The sequence below is a fragment of the Rattus norvegicus genome, chromosome 4 (genome assembly GCF_021556685.1).
Source record: "Rattus norvegicus strain SHRSP/BbbUtx chromosome 4, alternate assembly SHRSP_T2T, whole genome shotgun sequence".
In the NCBI taxonomy this organism is placed as follows: Eukaryota; Metazoa; Chordata; class Mammalia; order Rodentia; family Muridae; genus Rattus; species Rattus norvegicus.
The window spans coordinates 44,177,574-44,200,141 of record NC_141537.1 but is presented as its reverse complement, the minus strand read 5'-3'; the positions used below and the strand labels follow the sequence as shown (position 1 = coordinate 44,200,141).

The window sequence follows — 22,568 nt, the reverse complement described above, 5'->3', positions numbered from 1 at the left end:
GTGCAAGTTGCAATAAATGTGACAAGTAATTCCTTCTCATACAAAATTATGTTCTTGGCTATATTTGAGCATTCAATCTTTCAAATGCAGGATATACATTGAGCAGTGGGCATACTCATTTTCAGAATCTCTCTTCCTTGGATATTTCTTCCTGAAAATAGTGGGCTATAGCAGCCTTATTTATAATAGCTAGAAGCTGGAAACAACACAGATGTCCCACAACAGAAGAATGGATACAGATAATGTGGTACATTTACATAATGGAGTACTACTAAGCTATTAAAAACAATGACTTCATGAAATTCACAGGCAAATGGATGGAACTAGAAAATATCATCCCGAGTGAGGTAAACAAGACACAAAAGAACACACATGGTATGTACTCACTGATAAGTGGATATTAGCCCCCAAACTCACATTGCCCATGATACAAACTCACAGACCATATGGAACTTAGGAGCAAGGTAGATCAGGGTGTGGATGCTTCACTCTCGCATTGGGGGTGGGAGGGGCAGGATGACCACAGGAGGTAGAGGGAGGGAGAACTTGGAAAGGAGAGGGGAGGGGGTAGGAAGTAAGGGAGGGGAGTATCAGGTACTAGAGGGAAGAGGAGACAGATACAGAGGGTAAGGAAATCGAATAAAAATATGTAGCAGAGGTCCCCCTGAGGAACTGGGGCTAGCTACTGGAGAGGACCAGACTCGAGGAAAATGGATGGCTCCCAAGGCCCAATGGGAATGATTTTCGCAGAGACAGGGAGATAGAACCTGTAGATTCCAGCAGATAGGCACAGCCACCGTCCGAGGGATGGGCCCACCCAATCATCTCAAAGTTTTTAATCCAGAAATGTTCCTGTCCAAAGGAAGAACAGGGATAAAAAAAATTGAGCACCGACTAAAGAAAGGGCCATACTAGATCTGTCCACCTGGGTATACATCCTGTGTACAGACACAAAACTCAATACTGTAGCCATTGCCAAGAGACACGTGCTGACAGAAATCTAGTGTGGCTGTTCCTTGTGATGTTCTGCTAGCAACAGACAAATGTAGATGTGAATGTTTGGAGCCAACCATCTACTGGGCTCAGGGACCCTGGTGAGGAGTTGGCTGAAGGACTGGAGTTGCTGAGGGGGATTTCAACCCCATAGAAAGAAAAACATTAGCTGGCTGGACTACATAGAATTCCCAGGAATTAGACCACCAACCAAGAAGTGTACAGGGAGGGATCCATGGCTCCAGATACATATGTAGGAGAGGATGGCCTTGTCTGACATCAATGGGAGGGAAGCTCTTGGTTTTGTGGAGGTTTGATGCCCCAGTGTAAGGGGAGCAGGTGGAAGGGTGAGGTACCCATCATAGAGGTAAATGAGAGGTTGTGGTATATGGGCCTTCTGGAGGGGAAACCGGGAAGTGGGATACCATTTGAGATATAAATTAAATTAGATGGAATGATTAATATATGATAGATAGATAGATAGATAGATAGATAGATAGATAGATAGATAGATAGATAAAGTAAAAAAAGAATACACTGTGTGGAAGGTGAAGAGATACATGCAAACGTATTTACACATAAAGATACTTCATGCAAGATTTTTAATTATCTTCAACCCTTTACAAATTCCATATAAACCTCAGACTTAGCTTGCTCTTACATAATCCCATTTCTCAGTTGTCTTCGAGTTATGAAACTATCAATAAATCATATGTTCTGTCAATAGCCATAAAGCAATAACAAGATGCATCATTTTAGGCTACAAGTAAGGGAAAGACCTCTTTAAATACTTGAGGTTTGATAATAAGGACTAGACGCAAACAGAGGCATCTCTCTGGAAAGGCAGGAATGGAACTGAATGGAGAAGGTGAGTAGAAATGACAAGACTCCTTGTGGTCTGTGATACTGTTATTTGTCACATTTTCATTCTTTGTCCCTTGCAAATCAAAGAAGATGCTGCCATACAGGGATGGACATATGAAAACAGATGATTCATGGGTTATGTTTTCTGCTTCACATCTCTTTGTGTTGTTATAACTGCAACTTCTGGGCACTGTCATTAAAAATGACCAGACAAACCATCTTCAGTAAAGCAGTGAGTGAGGTGATTTAAGCCAAGAAAGTCAAATGCCATATGTTTTCTGTCATATGTACATTCAAGCTTCATGCTTGTTGTTTTTCTTTAAGTTTGGAAGTCAAGCAGAAGCTAGAAAAATACCTTTTGGGGAGGCACATTAATGGAATTAAATAGGATTCATATACAAATTTGGAAAGAAAGAAGTAGGCAACTGTGGGTAAGAGATTTGAACAGGAAAACCAGGAGGCATAGGGGACGGCTAACCAATAATGGGTTATATAGGACCCATTATTACACAATCCAACTAAAAAGTAAGAATTGGAGGAATAGTAAAACAGATGAAATGAAGCAGGGGGTGTTGTGGGTTAAAGAATAAAGAAGGGATTAGAACAGAAGAGTGAGAAGGAGAGGTAGTCATGAAGTAAGTTATCAGAGCAATGGTTGTCAGAAAAAACTTTATGGGGCCTACTGGTTTGTGAGGTGACTTAAAATAAAACTTAAAAAAAGTTTGAGTTCATTAAAAAAAATGGACATTGGGTTTGGCTAATTTCAGTACAAAGCATTTTATTATTTGCAAGATTTAATTTTTAGTAAAGCTATTTTTTAATAAAAGGTGTTTGAACAGAGTTAGCCTGCATAAGTGGACTATGTTATTTCCCAAAAACATAGGCTATGAAATGAAAAAGTTCAATTCATGGACTTCACTACTTTCCTATGAGTTAATAGTCAAAGATATCCTAACAGGCTTCGAAATAAAATGAGTTATTGACATTATTGTGGAATTACTGACAGTTGAGAGTTGTCAAGGAAGGGAATCTCTGTCTTCTTTTAAAGAGTGTGAGCACTTTCCATGTCTTTAAAGAAATTTGTTGGGATTTTGATGGGGATTGCATTGAATCTGTAGATTGCCTTTGGTAGGATGGCCCTTTTTACTATGTTAGTTCTGTCAATCCATGAGCATGGGAAATCTCTTCATTTTCTGAGATCTTGGATTTCTTTCTTGAGAGACTTGAAGTTCTTATCATATAGATCTTTCACATGTTTGGGTAGAGTTACCCCAAGATATTTTATAGTATCTGTGGCTATTGTGAAGGGAGTTGTTTCCCTAATTTCTTTCTCAGCCTGTTTATCATTTGTATAAAGGAAGGTTACTGATTTGACTTAATTTTGTGTCCAGCTACTTTGCTGAAGTTGTTTATGAGCTGGAGAAGTTCTCTGGTAGAATTTTTGGGGTCACTTTTGTAGACTATCATATCATCTGCAAAGAGTGATACCTTTATTTCTTCTTTGCTACTTTGTATCCCCTTGATCTTGTTTTATTCTTTTATTGTTTTAGCTAGCACGTTGAGTACTATATTGAATAGATATAGGAAGAGTGGGCATTCTTGTCTTGTTCCAGATTTTAGTGGGATTGCTTCACATATCTCTCCATTTAAGTTGATATTGGCTGTTGGTTTGCAGTAAATTGCTTTTATTATGTTTAGATATGAGCCTTTAATTCCTGATCTCTCCAATACTTTTAACAAGAATGGGTACCATATTTTGTCAAATGCTTTTTCTGGGTCTATGGAAATGATGATGTGATCATTTTTTCTTTGAATTTGTTTATATGGTGGATTATGTTAATGGATTTTCGTGTATTAAACCAACCTTGCATTCCTGGGATGAAGCCTACTTGATCATGATGAATGATGGTTTTGATGTGTTCTTGGATTTGGTTTGCAAGAATTTTATTGAGTATTTTTTATCCATACTCATAAGAAAGATTAGTCTGAAGTTCTCTTTTTTTGTTAGGGTCTTTGTATGGTTTAGGTATTGAGTAATTGTGGCTTCGTAGAATGAATTAGGTAGTGGTATTTCTGGCTCTATTTTATGGAATAGTTTGAAGAATATTGGTGTCAGGTCTTCTTTGAAGGTCTGGTAGAATTCTGAACTAAACCTATCTGGCCTGAGGGCTTTTTTTTTTTTTTTTTTTGGACTGAGAGGGGAATAAAATCTGGAGTGTAAAAATAAATAATAAAAAAATTTAAAAAAGAGCAAAACCCAGTTAGTAAGGTCGAGGGGATCTCACTATGCTAAAATGGAAAATTAATATTTAATTAGGCTATAAGTCACGTGATTTAAAAATTGTGAAAGCTATCATGGATTACCCAGTACAACCAGGTTAATCACATAAATCTTAAATTACAAAATGCAGGTGGAGAAGGCCAATTCCATATTGACACATGGTGTGAGAAAACATTTCAATCATTGAAAACTGAAGCTGCTCACAAACTATAGGATATAAGCAGAAACTTGAAGTATAGAAACTTAGAGACAAAATTCTCTATTAGTGTCTCTAGAAAGGATTTTGACCATGGGGCACTGAACTTCAGACAAACCAAATTATATTATACTATGAAAGTGTAGCACTAAACAAAAATGTGTGTCTTCATAAATCTCTAAGTTCATACTAATATCTAATGGAAAGGATAAGACCTATCAGAGTCTAGAGTTTAGAGATAGAAATGTTTTAGCCATGAGATTCATCTTCTTGCTATGTGCAACACAACACTGACTATCAAATTTTCACCCAATATATTTCTTAGGGCTGTGACTGATGTAGAAAATTTAGGCTATGGCATATTTTTGGAACAAAAGGAAAACTTGGTTCTTATTTTCTTTAAGAATGATAGACTTCCCAGAGCAATTGATAAAGTGTTGTGGGTTTCCTTTTTCTGTTGCCAAAAGAAAACTGCTTTTCCACTAATTTGTTCCTTTCAAGCATTTTAAATATGACAATATTTAATATTAAATGTGTGGTTTGGAGGAATTGTTTAAATTCATTACTTGAACAAGTAATTTGTAATGATGACTGTGTTGACTTCAGTTTTGGAGTGTAGTAGCTGTGTGAAAAAAATTGTAACCATTTGGTCTTAATGAGGCCAACACAAAACTTGCTGCTATGTTTTTCCCTTTGGTGATAAATAAAATACTTACATAATAGGTGTTGTGTTAATCATGGTTTGTCAATGGTTCTATATTCCATACATTAAGTTTCTGTAAATTTTTATCAGTGTGGTTAAAATATTTCATTGTTAGTATCAAAAGAATAATCTAGAAGTAACCCAAAAAGCAAATAGTAGCAGCTAGCAAGTTTATGAAGTGCCTCTGTTGTTCATGGAAACACCGTCATTTCCTTGATATGTTCTCTGAGATGATGTGCATGAGTTACCACCTTGGGTTTCATCAGGAATTAGGAAAAAACTCAATAACATAACTGTAGAGGATTGTTGCCAAATGTTTACATTTTGTGTAAACCTATGGATTTTACTAAACAGTGGTTTAAAATACTATAGTGTTACAGCTGTCAGGCTTAGAGATATTACTGATTTTCTTGTTTGTTACCTAGGAGTGAAATTTCACACATAGAAGTTTTCTTGTGTCAAGAGAGCTTACTCAACCACTGAACTGAGAAAGGGACCCCTGTTGGAGGAATTAGATAAAGGATTGAAAGAGATGAAGGAGCTTGCAACCCCATGAGAACAACAATGCCAACCAACCAGAGCTTCCAGGGACTACTCAAAGACTATACATGGACTGACCCTTGGCTCCAACTGCATATGTAGCAAAGGATCATCTTGCTGGGCACCAATGGAAGGAGAAGTCTTGGTTCTGCCAAGACTGAACAGCCAGTGTAGGGGATTGTCGGGGGGCGTGGTAAGGGGAAGATGGATTGGAAGGGGAAATACCCTTATACAAGGGAAGGGAGAGGGGTTAGGGGGCTTATGGACAAGAAACTGGGAAAGGGAATAACATTTGAAATGTAAATAAGAAATACCCAATTAAAAAAAAGAGGGCTTACTCAGTCAAAACAAGTAGAAATACTTATAAACAAAAAATTTAAAAAAAGATTGGTAGACTTTCTTAATTTCAAGACTCTCAACTGCTGTGAGAAGTATACCCTCTGTGCTAGCTCCCATAATCCTTCTGGTCTACCTCACATAATCCATGAAGCAACTAGGAACAGAGAGAAAAAAGTCAAATATACTGATGTTCAAACTCCTGCTATGCTGTAACTAATATAGAACTTTTTGATCTAAGAGTTTGATGAAACAGAATCTATGCAACATGAAACAGTAATTGATAGATAGACTGTAAAAGGACTAACATGAAACCTAGAGCTGGTACTCTTTCATTGATCTAATAGAGCATCAAATACCTTATGACTTTAACATGGAAATCGCATTTTTAATTAACCACGAATTAAGGGTACAGCTAAAAGTGATGGCTAGTTTAACTTTGTTTATGAAGACAGACACTGATCTGAGTACAACTTGTTTTTAACCACTTCCCTTTGCTTAAGTCCAGAATGTGTAAGTGGCTAAGGTACAAAGAGATTGTTCAGGGTCGGTTCTCTTATTTAGTTGCTGTGTGAGCTTGGAAGTTATACAACTCAGTTGTCAAAATGAGAAGTGCATCAGTCATACGTCAGAATGTCAGCATGACATTAAATGAGTTAGCATGTGTAAATGAACTAGAAGTCTTCTCATCTATGTATAGCAAACATAGTAAATTTTAATTTTTCAGAAATTATTAATTGACTTTCAATGAGATTTGGTCAGCACTAGTTAGGATTCCATCCAGTTTAAAATTTCTTACTGTAACAATTTTCTCATAAATCATTAAAATATCTCGTCTGGCATAAAACAATATGTCGATGAGGATTATTTTATGGAGACTGTGTAGAAAATCAGGAGCAATGGTTAAGACAAAAGAAATTCAAAACAAATCTCAAGAATTTAATTGAGAGCCATCTCTGCCTTCTGATTTTACTGAATTCTCCAATCCATTTAAGTAAAAAAAAATAATCTGATTAATGATAGAATTTAATGTAAGTAGGGAATAAAGATGTGATACTTTAAAACAACCATTATAAGGAGATTTACTCACAGAAGTAAATATAATACTTATGAAACAGATGTAACATCTACATAAGCTATTTCCAAGAGGGGTGGATTTTTTTTCTTTTCAGTGAATGCTTAAAGCTTTCCTTCAAGCTCTTGGTTAATCTATTGATCTGTGAAGCACAGTGCACTCTAGGGAGGCAATTCAGTTGACGGTATATCAACTGATGAGATGAATAATGATGATACTATTTGGTAATTAAACGTCTTACAAACCTTTTAAATGACTACACATCAAAAGAGTCAAATGAGGTCAAGCATATTTTATTTTTTATTCCCATACTAATGCTATTAACAGTCTTTAAAAATATCAAGACTAAAAGGGCATACTAAAATTAATTTCATCTATTTTAAGATAAGGTATGCAGAAGCTAGCTTACTACTTGACTACATGTACAATATGTATTCTGCATACAGAGTGATTTCTGTTCTGTGCTTTGTTTTTAAGGAGTTTTATAGAAACTAAATTTTTAGGATGGGCAAGAATAAGAGCAAGTCCTAACTGGTATTAATAATGATACAATCCACAGACCACATGAAGCTCAGGAAAAAGGACGACTAAAGTACGGATGCCTCAGTCCTTCTTGGAAGGGGGAAAATATTCATAGGAGGAAATACGAAGACAAAGTTTGGACAGAAAGTGAAGCAAAAGGTCATCCAGAACCGCCCCACCTGGGGATCCAGCCCATATACATACAGCCACCAAACCCAGCCATATTATTGATGCCAAGAAGTACTTGTTGACAGAAGCCTGATATAGCTGTCCTGAGAGGCTCTACCAGAGCATGACAAATAGAAAAGCAGATGCTCACAGCCAACCACTGAACTGAGAATGGAGTCCCCATTGGAGGAGTTAGAAAAAGGATTGAAGGAGCTGAAGTGGTTTGCAACACCATAAAACAACACCAACCAACCAGAGATCCCAGGGACTAAACCAAAGTGTGCACATAGACAGACCCATGGCTCCAGCTGGGTATGTAGCAGAGAATAGCCTTGTTGGGTCCAGTGGGAGAAGAAACCCTTGGTCTGTCAAGGCTGGCAGGGAAGGCTGAAGGTCAGGGCAGGGAGGCAGGAAGGGGTGGGTGGATGGGTGGGGGAACATCCTCATAGAAGGAGTGGGAGGAGGAGGGGACAGGGTGTTTATGGAAGAGAAACCAGGAAAGGGACATAACACCTGAAATGTAAGTAAAAAATATCCAATAAAAATAAAACAAAAATAAATATGCAGTATAGTAAAAGGTATACCACTCACAGAAAAAAAAACAATTTCAATTTAGGTTTTCAGAATATAATTACAAATTCCAGGGGTTGGGGATTTAGCTCAGCGGTAGAGTGCTTGCCTAGCAAGCGCAATGCCCTGGGTTCAGTCCTCAGCTCCGGAGAAAAAAAAAGAAAAAAAAAAGGAGTGCACAAATTCCATTAAGGGTATTAAAGGAATATTACTTTTAGTAAAATTGATGCACTTAATTTATTTTGTCATCTAACTTTGAGCACCTCCAACCACACATTTGCTATTCTCAAAGAGTTTAAACATTAAAGTTTAACATGCAGCAAGGTGGGACTTGACTGATGCGATGGTTCAGTGGTTAAGATCACGGGTTGCACTCTTTGAGGACCACATTGTGATCCTAACATCCACATTATGACTAACAACCATCTCTAACTCCAGGTCCAGAAGATATGATGCCCTCTTCTTGCTTCCACAAGCACTCAACCCGTATGTTGCCCAGGCACATATGCTAACAAACACCAATAAACATAAAATAAAAATAAGTAAGTCTAAAAATGATTTAAGTGTAAGTAAGAATACAGCCATATCTTAGGTCTTTTAAAATGTATTTGCAAACCCTCAGATGGCCCCTTTACAATATCATGAACACACAGTCCTACAGTAAGAATTTCAAAACTTTAAAGCAGAGGCACCTATCTAAAATTAAGTAAATTGTACTCGCTCCACTGTTCATATTTAACATGGTGTTAAATAATCACTTCTTTTATATTATCTTTATACTTATGAATCATTAAATCATAAAAGCATAAAGGCATTTATAATAAAGTTTAGATAAAAAATCCAAATAATTAATAATACAATAAAGCATCATGGTTTTATCATTTTTTTTTGTTGGAATATCAGTTAGTCTGTTAAAATCGTACTTTAATAATCTAAACTTTAATGAAAATATTAGACTTATCATTATGCAATCAAAACGGGTCATGAAACCGACCAAAAGCTAAACAGCAGCAACAAAAATCTGTTCAAATATTTTATGGAAAAAAATATGTTCTTGAAAGTGGAAACGGTGGAGGTGTTTTGATAGCTAAAAAAGAGGTGACCATGACAAGTCCTTGGAAACAGAATTAAATTAAGTTTCCAATTAAAAAAAAAAAAAAAAAAAGGACGCCACGAGGCAAAATGCTGTTACTTCATAACACAGCAGAAATTGATCTTGGGATATGCAGATGTTTGCGTACGACCATGGAAGTGGATATGGCATTATGCAATAAGTTAGTTTCTTTGCATTATTTGCAATGCTAGCAGCACAGATACCATACTCAGATGCCTTTGTTGACGGCCTAGCTTCTGCGAGTGGAAGGCCCAACGGTGTCTTTCTTATTAAGCTGCCATTCCTCTTCTCTAAGCACCAGGCAACATAGCGAAAAGTGGAAACAAGGTGAATCAAAGTAAAAGGGCAGCCAGCCTCCCACTCGTCAATAATTACAGGGAGTTTATTGGTAAGAGTATTCATAGCTTCAAGCGAAAGAAGCATCTACTTCATAAAAAGATTAAATGAAAAGGAAAGTCATTACCTCCTTAAGTCAAGTGGTAGGAAGGGCACCCAGTAAAATAAAGTAAATTAAACACTGAAATTATTTATTTATATAAGTTTTGAAGGTGTTTAACATTTTTTAATGTTTATTAACATAATAAATGTAAGGAAACCAATTACTACCAAGGAAATAGACTCATCATAGTTGGCTTTAGCTAGTTAACATCTGTTTCATAAAACTCAGGAGAACGTCAGGTTCTGTGAAGTCTGTACCAAGGACGACAGTGAAGTATGTTTTAGCAAAACAAGGCCCTACAAACAAATAAAAGAGAGATACTGTATAGTTATCTGCCTATACATACGTCACAACAGAGATGCATAGGACATCCATAATATGTCCAGACATGATGTGAAGACTAAAGAATGAAGCTATTGCATCATTAATACATCCACATAATAGATAAAACTAGAATGAAGGCAAAGAGAGTGTTTCAGAATGTACAGTTTACTAAAAATGTAAAGTAATTAATGAAGATATCGTGTTCATCTGGCTAAATGTAAATATCTCTTATCAACTCCTATATGTGTTTATTAATTTTCAAGAATGTTTCTTTTCAGTCCATATTTGATTTGAAAGTAAAGTAGTTTCCATAATCCAGAAATTGCTTCATGTAGGTTAACTAGTTTCAAGCCCCGCTTCAACCACTCAATAGCTGTACACCACTGGCGCATTTCTTCACTTTTCTGATATCCACTTTTTCATCCTTAAATTGAAGTTAGTAACGACAGTAAGAATTCAAAAGACCAATAGCAAGTGTAACTAGAACTGAATTAATTTACAAGTAGTTAGAACCCAAAGTACTGAAAGAACATCAATAATGACTACAAACTGTATAACAATATAAACAGAGAAGGGTATTTTTAAATTTCAGTTAAGCACAAAAGTAGAAGGGAATAAGGAACGCACAGAGACAGGGTAAATGTCAAGAGGAGAACAGGATCTTGGTCTCTAAATGGGGCTGGAATGCTACAAATACTCTCATTCATGGCTCAAAGAATTTCTGAATGTCTACTGCTAAAGGAAGACTTCCTACAGTCTCAGTATTAACCTCTCTTTATTTCAAGAAAAATCAATTAACATGAACTTCATTAAGTTGCACACAAATTCAAGCTTTGACTTAAAAAGAATTAAATGGTTGGAATTCATAATAAGATATCATAAGTCTGGATGGAAGAACAAATTTGGATAGATGTCGACTATAAGAACAAGATGCATATACAATATCTGAATGAAAGAACGTTTGGAAGCTAACGTATGAAAGTATTTAACAAATACTGGATAAATAATTGCATTCTATACGCTATCATATTTGTTAAACTACAACATCCATTTCAGTTTTCTTCCAATAGAACACAAAACATACCTATTCTTAGTCTTTCCCCTTATATCTAGAGACAGAGAGGCTGGAACCCTGAGACTGACTTAACCATAGGGAAGATAATAGTCAAAATCACCATCAAGTACCAAGGTTTGTCATGACTGTTAAGAGAGATTAAACGGAAACAAGTGTCAATCATTTCTTTAAGATGAATCACTGAGGTGCTAGAAAATTGGTGACTGGCGGTGGGGCAGCAGAAACACAGGGATCCCAGTAGCAGACAGGTGGTGACTCCTCCCTCACTTACCTCCCCCCTACCCTCAAGGGAATAGATCCCTGAGCTTTTAAGTCCAGTCCTCCAGTCTTTTAACATCTCAAAGCTCACCTCAGTGGTACACATCCTCCAGCAAGACCACACCCCCTACTTTTTCCCAAAGTAGAGCCAACAGCTGGAGATCAAGTATTTAAATGCTGCAGACTTATGGGTGGGAACCTCAAGCAAACCACCACAGCATGGTAACATGCTCTAGTTAGCATTTCATAAAGTTTTAGAGACTATGGTTGCTCTAAGAATATTTTGACCCCTAAATTATTTCAGATCATAAGGCATACAAAAAATATATTTCATATTAGTCTTTGAAAAAAATCTGAACGTTTCTCTTCCCCCAAACAATATGTGAAACACAAAACCAAAACTTCACAGCCAATTTCTTCCCCAAATGTTTCTAAACTTGAACACATAATCTTTATTAATGAATAAAAGACTCAACTTTAGTATTATTATTGTTCAATAGTGGCCAAGAATCACAGCTATGTGGAATCTTAAGATTCTGAGGTATACTTTGGAAATTCCATCCATTTATGTTGTATATTAAATTCTCTGAGACTACTGATCCATGCACTTAAGTGTTATAGGGAGAGAAAAAAGAAATGCCTCAAAATACTGTTGTTTTAATAGCTTTTTCTCTGTTGATTGTTCACAGATGACTTATTTTAATACCAAACAGTATCATAAAGTAATAATTTCATTTAACGTTTTATTATGCTTTTAAAGAGTGAGTCTTATAGGTCAAATACCAACAGTAATATTCATCCCTTCTTACACTGAACACAAAACATATTCAATCTCGCTTCTTAGTATTTTCCATGGGCTTAAACCTGCCAAATCATTGCAGTTGATTTCAGAGAATTCTCATACAGCAATCTATTTTATTTACTTTATCTTCAATAAAATGGTTCAGTGACTGTCAGCAGCTCTGAGACACCCTGAGTTTCAATCAATCTTCAGGCAAAGGCATCAATCTGTATTAGACCTACTGTGCTGGGAGTTTCAGCAGAGGTCAAAATAAGGCAGAAGCAGACTAACAATGAGAGCCAAGCTTAATGAAGCCACCATAAAGGGAAAGGCTTCCTTTGGCGCTCACAGGGATGGGTTCTACAGTACCAGCTCTACACTTGAAGACTTTGTTAATAAGACTGACAGCTAGAGGAGGCATCAACCTCCATCCTTATTTTATGTAAAATCTACAGTTCTAGACAGCCCTCTCTTCTCTAGCAGACAATAATAAAAAACATGGTTGCAGTCACCAAACCCCTAAATTTTGGAAGGGAAAAGAAACAAAACCATAACCCCCTAAGCCCTTCTGTGGCAGTTTCACACAATCACTAATGCATCAGTAGTTTCACCAGACCTTCTCTTACAAATTTGGGTGGCATTTTAAATATAGCTGCTGAATTATATCTTTCGCCACAAACAATCAGAAAGTTGGAGCAAGAAATCATTTTTGGCAAATGATATCATTAAAGCCTAATTCCAAGAAATGTGGGATAGAACTGTTAGATGCTGTAAAAATGTCTCCCAAAGTACAAACTTTGCAGTAAGCAGTGCTGGCTCATATTTGATATGGGCTGTAAAAGCAGATTATTGTAATGGTGCTCTTCCCAGCAGATAAAAACATTAAAAAGGTACTTAATGTTCAGCCGAATCGAAAAGCAGGACAGTTATAAATTTTGCGTTTTTTTTTTTTTTGCATGTAACAGTATCAAAATTTAGCAAGCGTTTATTTATAAGCCTTAAATATGAAAGTATAAATACAAACTATTTTCTCAAAAAGAAGTTGCATTTTCATTGTCTTTTCCATGTGGTGGATGATTTCAGCTCAGATACAATCCTCACATCAGGAGCAGTGAAATTTAGAATGATGATTTAATTTGACAGTTTATAGGAACTGACAACAAGAAAAAGGAAGAAAGGAAAGAAAGGGAAGAAGGAAATAAAGGAAGGAAGAGAGAGAGGGAGGGAGGAAGGGAGAATATTGCTGAATTCTTATTTGGGGAAACATGCTTACCTTTCTGAAGAACAAACGTGTAGTTTTGCCAGTGAACTTGGCACCTCAAAGAATCACTGAAAACACCTATATATGTCCATCTAGATTGTCCAGCTTAAACATATTTCTTAAAGCTCCAAAAGATGATGAAGAACAAGAAGATAGTAGAACGGATTCTGCCTATTAACATCCTGTAAAGGTAACAGCATTTGCATCATTCTATGAAGATCTTCCACAAGACAATGCTGACTGGACCAGCACACAAAGCCACATGGTCCTAAGCACAGCACTGATCCTGAGGTTCAAAGTGGACTTCGCCATGTTATAAAATCAGTATTCTGGATTGTTTAAATGTTTCCAGTTTATTCACACTTGGCTCACTATGTAATGAATGCCTACACTTGGATTACATTTGCCTGGAAGATCATTGATTTGGTTAGTATTAACCACCATATTCTCCATAAAGACAGAAATAGTATTAAATTTTGTATAGAAATAGTTGTTAGGGGTGAGTTATTTATTACTATCTTAATAGGAATTACATATATATTGTCCTCAAACTTTGGAAAATAAGGAAGAAAAATGTTACGCCTCATAAAATTAATGAAGACAGAACAGGCCCCAGTAGTTTAGTCACTGCTAACTGGTTTAGAATTAGCCTTCCAGGAAGTTGTGATGGAAAAGAGTAGGGTTGAAAGAGGAAGAGGTATAAGGAAAAGCAAAGAAAAGGAACATCCAAAATGATGCTTTCATACCTTACATGATCAAATCAGAAAAGAGTGTACTGTCTTCACTACAGGACACTGCTGATGGGAACAACCTGGTAAACACGTAAGGGAGAAGCAAATGACAGGAACAAGCAGAAATCGAGACAACCATGAAAGATGTTAGAGTTTCCCTATAACAGACATCATCTGTGATCAAGTAGTTCATGCCCTTCTAAATGCAACAATTTCCTACTGTGTGAAATTCTGAAAAGTCATTTTTAAAGGTCCCATCCAGCCTAGCCTGACCTATGTATAACTCACTCTGAGGCCAAAACTAGCCTTATAGTCAGTGATTTTCCTATCTCAACCTCTCAGTGCTAGAATTACAGGCATGAGCCAACCACATCTGTCTTCAGAAAAAAGTAACTTTTAGAGTTGCTCCGACTTCTTAGTCCATTCAATAGTGGAAATATTCAGGGAAATTTTCCTTGAAACATCATCTTTAAATTAAATGCTGGCACAGACCAAGATTAAAACAAAAGATGTCATATATAATTTACATATGATATGTAGATACGTTTTGCAATGAGTGTTTATTAAGACAGTACTACGCGTAGGGCTTTTGGGTATAATGCGTCAATCGTCACTATCGGTCACTAGAGAATAGGGCCAGTGATCTTCAGACTGACCATCAGAACCATGTTACATGGAAAGACACTACAAAACAATTTTCAAGCCACCTAAAAACAGAGAAGAAATGGGGAAAATTAAATGTGCTTTAAAAACACTGAAATAATGAAAGCAAACACACACACACACACACACACACACACACACACACACACACACACACACACGCACACGCACACGCACACATGCACACACATACACACAGGGCTATGAACTGACCACAATGGAGGCAAGCACAAGGCATATAACTGAAGATTCACATATAGGACTAATGCGTAGGGCAGGTTAATTATCTAAGTTTTGTATGATTCCAGAGAGCATACTCTCAAAACAAGCAGTAGTCTGGTACCATTGAAATAAAGAATGAACTTTAAGAAGCATTAATGCTTAATGCTAAAACATAGCTATCTGCAAATTCTTAGGAGGAAGAGAGGGGCCCTGCTGCTGCCCGGTTGGTGGCTGCTTCTGCATAATCCTCAGTAAAGTTGTGGAGCTGCTCAGTCACAGAGGTAACTTCAGTAGGAGGCCAAACTGAAGCCTGCCCAAGAGCAGAGATTGGTGAACCAGACAATGGCAGCCAATCGGAAGCTGCCACTTGGAGGACACTCTTTCTTGGACCAATGGGATGCTAGTGAAGGGCATAACTGGGTAGAAAGGAGGACCCAGGCAACACAAACTGGCTTTTATTAAAAAAAAATGCAATGACAATGTTCCTTTTCATAAATGGAATACTTTTAAACTTTGACGACATAATAAATTGTTCAAAATTGAAGTACGGAATGGCTGTAAGGACACAAACAAATCAATCTACAACCAAATCTCTGTTTCTAATTAATTCATTCTTCCTGTAATACCTCAGCTTCAAGGATTGATAATTCTACAAATGCTCAAGAATAAAAGCTTCTCAAAATACACTTTCCTATTACAGCGAGCCTCTGGAAGTATGCATATGCATTATTTACAGCAATATGTGGTTAATGATCATTTAGACCTGTAGAAATGAGGACAATCACTACAAACACATCACTCCCAAACCTTAATTAGCAAGTTTCAAGCAGTTTTGGGAACTGCACAAGAATATAAATTCCCTTCCTGGAAAAACTTTCATCATTTTTCAAAAATAATTTATCTCCTGGTTTATTAATAATCTTCAGGTAATCCCAGCTTTATTTTATTTTCTTATTTATTTATTCATTTGTTTCACTTAATTTTAAGGGAAGCAAACAAAGATTTACTCAGGAAAACTTAGTAGGAAGTGCAAAGCACAGGAGTGACTCGGAAGGAGTCTGGGCTAAGTGTTATTTCAACTTGACACAGGCCAGACTCATCTCAGAAGACCGAGTAAATGCTCCCATGATGCAGGCAACCATGTTGTGTCCTTTTTCTTAAATAGTGATTTATGTGGGGTGCCCTTGTCCATTGTGGGTGGTGCCACTGCTTGGCTGGTGATCCCGGGTTCTTCCATAGAGTAGGTGAGCAAGGCACAAGGAGAAGCCTAGTAAGCAGCACTCTTCAGTGGTTTCTACCTCCAAGTTCTTACTCAGTTTGAGTTATTTCCTTGGTTTCCATCAAGGGATTGTGATTCAGGATATGCAATACTGAAACAAACTAGGACAGTAATCAGTACCAGGAATAGGGTATTGCTGTGACAGACCTAATTATGTTGTTTCTGGTAGGATTGTGGAAGGTTGTTGGAACTAAAGGCTAAAAAGCATTGACCATTAAAATTTCAGTAGGCTATATTCTTGGAGTTTGGGAGATAATGGTGAATGCAGAACAGCTCATTGAGGCCTGGCTTGTATCATTCAGAAGGAACTATATTTTTTGGTATTTTGCTATTTTCAATTAATAATTTGTGTTTCTGGTCAGCTAGGGGTAAAGAATTAGCACAATTAACAAGAAACTAGCATCACTGAAGTGACAGTTTTGCTTTATTGAGGCAGATGATGGTGTTTATTATTACTAATAATAATAAAAAAAAGACCAGCAGCATTGAGATATAATATTCTTGGAGTATTTCCTCAGGGGTAGCACATAGACGCTGTAGTCTAGTAGCAGCTAAGTTTGTCTATCGTGTTGGTGATTGAACTTTGAGGTTTTAGAGCAACCCAGGAGATACTCTTTTCAAAAGTATGAAGGGTCATTCAGAGAAGTTGAGGTTTGACGCCATGAGAAGAGCCTAAGGGAGGCTTATTAATGAAAGTGACAGCGCTTATGGTTACAGCAGAAGAACCTAACATTTTAGATATGGCAGTACCATACGATTGCAAAGGTGATGGGGTGGAGCCAGCCTAAACAGAAGAGACAAGCTATATCCTCTGAGGCTTTAGGAATAGCCCAGAAGATCAGGAGTGAATCTCTGACATTGGGCACTGAGTGACTTACACTGTTGGAGTTGGGAGTGCTTTGTTTAGATTGTGACTCTGCCCTGGTTATATCCTAATGGAATAAGGAATTATTTAATATATTTAGTTGTACAGGGACCTGTACTTCATAAACTTTGAAATTTTAAAGATATTTTGGATCATTAATGAAATAGGCCATGTTGGGCACCAATGGAAGGAGAAGCCCTTGGCCCTACCAAAGTCGGACCCCTAGTGTAGGGGAATGTCAGGGGGCAGGAAGGGGAGGTGGATGGGGAAGGGAACACCCTTATAGAAGAAGGGGAGGGGGATGGGTTAGGGGGCTCATGTCCGGGAAACCGGGAAAGGGAATAACATTTGAAATGTAAATAAAACAATATCCAATAAAACGAAAAAAAAAAAGAAAAGAAGAAAAGAATAAGAAAAAAATAAACATACATGTTTGGAAGGCAAAAAAAGAAATAGGACTTTTAAAGAGACTGAATTTTAATGTTTTTGAATTTGTAACGAGTGTGGAACTTTTACGTTTGCAATGTTTGTTGTGATATATATTAATAAATCATCCTGGAGATAAGAGAAAGATTGCTGTTAAATAATGTTGAGTTGTTGTGTCAACAGCAAGGAAATCTCTTAATATAAATCAAAGTATCTCTGCTCCCATACAAGTACATATTTCTTAACAAGAGGAAGCAAATGATAATATCAAAGGTCCTTCTAAAACTCGAGTATGTCAGTGTAACCATTAACTTTACTGTGAATGTCAATATCTCACACCGCACAAAATTTTAAGTGGTACAAAGCAAGTATTTTAATTTTTTCACTACTAAATACAGGTGAATTACTATTGCAAACCATTTGGGTTCTTTGTTGTCTAGGGTCTTCACTGATCAAATCAAGATTACAGCCTCAGCTTCACTTCGTAAAGATAGTTAATGATAAAATACATTCAAAACAGGTCATATTACTTTGAAAACTATAAAATTTGGCTAAATGTCCAATGATTTTTGTGTTCTGTATTTTACAATGTGATAAAATTGGCAAAAATAACTACAGCACAAACATAGGTGAAGCACAAAAATGAGGTAAGTGGAAATATTTAACTCTGAGAGATATAGTTCAGCATATATCACTCAGTGAGGTTATGGGAATTCAATCTGGAAAAATGCTTAGAATTGAGCATAGGGCAATTTATGTGAAAATGAGGCCCCAAGGCTTGCCTGTGACAAAGGGGACCTACAGAGGAAAATAACTGAAGTACTCAAGGCATAGTGATTCCCCTCATGGAGGGACTTGCTTTAAAAAAGAAAGAAAGAAATTAAGGAATAAGTTGATATTACAAAAAAAAGTAACTGAAATAAAATTTTATGCTGGGCATAGTAGTGACAAAAGCTTTCAAACACAGCATTCAGGAAGCAGAGGCAGGAAGATCTCTGGGAGTTTGAAGTCAGTCTGGTATTCATACACAGTGAGCTTCAGCATAGCCTAAGATACATAGTAACAACACTGCTTCAAATTTTCTCCTTTTATTGTATTTCATATCCAAGTAGTAACTAGACACAAACATGTTTAGCCTTCAAGATTACAGGAAATTAGCTTAATTCAAGGTAGTCTGGTCAGGAAGTTGCGCATATATGTGTGTGTGTGTGTGTGTGTGTGTGTGTGTGTGTGTGTGTATCAACACATATATGCACATGTATATGTATATATGTATATATATTCAATTATTTTTAGCACAGCTCAATAGCGACACAGAAAGCATAATTCTATGCAGATATTCAAGACTGAAAATCTTTCACATTGGCTTTGGGAATATCAAAGCAAACTACAATGAAATTTAAAGATGTACAATATTTTTCAGAAAAGAAATGCTTCCTGAACAGTTGAGCTTTCAGCAGTAAATACCATTTAAAAGTGATCCAAAGGAAGTTCAGCAAAAGACTCATATTTTACAGAAAATGTTTCGTTGCTACTTTGTGTTACCTTGTAGGTTTCTCAGCATGTTTGGGTACCTTGACAAAGTCTATACAAATTGTATTTATATGACATTATGTCATAGTTAATAATTAGTGTTAGAGTGTCTGACTAGTATGTGTCTAACACTAGGTTTAATCTACAATAGCACACACATACACACATAGACACGCACACATGATCATGAACACACACACACAAACACACATGTATGCCCACTAGTAATACTGAAAACACCATTCTTAGAGGCCAACATAATCATAGCAAAAGTACACCAAGTGATTTTTTTTCTTGCAACAGTTAAAAACAAAGTTTCAAGTTCTTTTGTGCTAGTGTTTAAAATTGAAAGCTGACGCGGAGCAAGGGGGAGCTGGAGAGCCAGTTGCATCATGGTAAGAAACCCTATGACTACAGCTTGACATGCCTCTGTGGTCCATTAGAAACTCTATAATATTGGGCAAAAAAATCACTTAACCAAAATGCTAATGAGCGAGATAAGCATTAAAATACTGTGAAACAGCACAAAGAGCAAAAGAGAACTATTACCAAAACATCATTTACCTTTCTCTTCCCAATCTTCTGCACACCTTTCAAGTTAACCTTGGAGTGGATTCCTAAGAACATTCAGCCCCAGCATCACACTGGAGGAGTGGCCCTGTGTGTAGAGATAAATAACTGTAATTACTTTGAATATTAGCCTCGTCTATGTGTCCCCATTAGTACAGCCATTAAACAAAACAAAGCATATTCATCCCAAAACTTACTGCTTCATTCATTCATAACTTATAAATCTGAAAGTCAGCATGAAAATTAGCTTCACTTTCATTTAGAACTAGAAATTTCATTGTTACGAGTACATAAGATGCCCTGTCAGGAGGTTCATATTTCATTCTTTTTCTTACATATATTAAAACTTTTATGATTCAGTTTCATAATTTATAAAAGTATTTGCGTTGTAAGATCCCAATAGAAAACATGACTGATTTCAATAGCCTCTTCAACACATACATAAGTTATCTAAGCCTTTCCAAAATTAACAAATTGGTAGTAATCATTCTTTCCTTTTAGCACATTACAAGGCTTATTATTTCAATGTTAGTTTGAATTTCTATTTTTCTGTCCTATCTCCTACTCAGCCAGTTTAGTTTTCTAGTATCTTCCTCTTTAATCTGACATATTTGTCTCATAATCTTTCTTTGGCTGGATGCACTTGTTTAATAAAGACACCCAACTTTGTAGGACTTATTGTTATGTAGATAGAAAAACATTTTAATCTACCCATTTAAACTGATGAATGGATAATTATGCCGAATCAAGTCTACAGTTGAAATTGGAACAGGACAAAGTACTGTGTAATAGCAACAATGTCTGACCTATGCATTGAACCGGTTTGAGTAGCATCATATGCTATCTCTTCTGAGAATCCAGATATTATTATTTTTAAATGAGATTTTAAAATGCATTTAAGCTACATAAACCTTCATTCCAGTGAAAACTTAGTAGTGTGAAGGGCTTGATAATACTGAAGGGACATGTTTTGACAAGTGTTCAGCGCTACTGTGACTCTTCCTAAGGTGTTACTGGTGTTCCATAGAGCTTCAGGTCTTCCACAGTTCAAGATTTCAAACCATCATGTTAAACACAACAATTCAGACAAACTGATGACATAAGCAGTATGGTAACTCAATTGCTGTCCTTCGTACCCTACCATGTGTTCTTCTCTCTTTCTTTTATCTACATTTCTCTCAATACGAAGATTTCCCACAAACATGGCTTTACTCTTTATATACATTCCTTATGTTATTGTTTCTCCCATAATTATTTCTGCATGGCATGGAACTATATTAATTTATTATTAATATATAGATGTTTAGATCATTTCTTAAATTCATATTGGATTATTTTTCATTTTCTTTATTCATAGTAAACAATTCTCAAACCATTCTACTAGTTTTCCTCTAAGTGTTGGATCATGTTCTCTCTCTAAAACAAACAATTATAGTTTTCTATGGGATATCTTTGCTAGAAGACACACAGTACATAAATTATTTTAAAGATATTATATTGTCACTAAAATACTTGAAAAACATGGAAGAAATTCTATATAAGTCTGTTTTGTTTGCACTAGACATTCACTTGAGACCAATATGATAACATCAACCATTAATAGAAACATTGCAAACAAGAACATAAATAGGTAAAACTTGAGAATAAAAAGCTTTTCTTTCTCATAGGTGTTGTGAGTTTGATTTATTGCTTATATTATGTTAATTGGGTTCCCAAATACTCAGGAATTTACACATCTGCATGTAAGTCACAGTGGGTCCCTGTTCTCTGTTAGCTCTAATTGGTAAATAAAGTTTCCAGTAACCAATGGCAGGGCTGGGAGAGAGAGACAGGACTTTAGATTTCCCATGCAAGGGAACCCAGGGAAGGATTTAGTATTGCCATTGTCAGGAGAGAAATAAGAAGCAGAATTGAGAGCTATAGATGAGAGAGCATACAACAATGTAAGAGCTGGGGAAAACAGTCCCAGCTTCCAACATCCATACTTTTAGGTCTGGGATAGAAAAGATGGAATATTCAATATAGATTTTAGTATATAACAATACAGGATTATTGGACGGAGATGTAAGCAACGTGAAAGTTTGGGAGTGTCCCAGCCATTGTGCTTTTTAAGTCATATTAAAATAGAAGGCTGCCTGTATGTGTCTTTCATGGGGAATCCAGAACACTGGGCAGGTCGCGCGGAAGCGCACTGCCAAAAGTGGGGCGATTTGAGTAGCAATAATAACTAATACAACACATAGGTGAGTAAAGAGGTGAGAAAGATCTAGGATGAGATGATGGAGGGGAAAGACAATCTGTGTGATCTGGACTGAGAACAAGGGACATGAATATGAATAACATTTCATAAAAAGAATGAGGATGGATAAAATTGTGTTTGAAAAGGTTCAATGCTATAAAATTACCAACATCAGAGGAATTCTCATAGTGGTTTCGTATCCGATTGTGACTGTAGTGTTAGCATCTTTGTGTGCTATGAATCTGGACTACTGCCAAGGAACAGACCATCAATAACTATTTGTTGAATAGATTTATTACGCTATGAACAAATAACTACCACGTTGAACAGGCATGAGAATTAAAAAAAATAAATTTTGGGTAGAATACAGAATAGATTTAAACCAGAAAGGAGGTAAAGGCTAGGGTAAAAAAATAATTGAGATGAAAGGAAAATGGCTAGAGTACCATTGTTTCCTTTACAAATGAAAAAGCTAGGCACGAAGGCAAGGTACTATTCCCAAGGACTTGCAGAGGAAGATGAGCATGAACTAAACCCATG

The 22,568-nt window shown here is 36.4% G+C and overlaps 1 protein-coding gene across 1 annotated transcript in view; it reads right to left on the bottom strand.

Moving 5' to 3' along the window:
- Foxp2 (forkhead box P2) overlaps positions 1-22,568 on the bottom strand; it is a gene marked incomplete at its 5' end in the record, with an annotated part of 499,310 nt that overhangs the window by 344,056 nt on the left and 132,686 nt on the right. The window contains 1 exon segment of the mRNA NM_001271104.2: positions 19,784-19,877.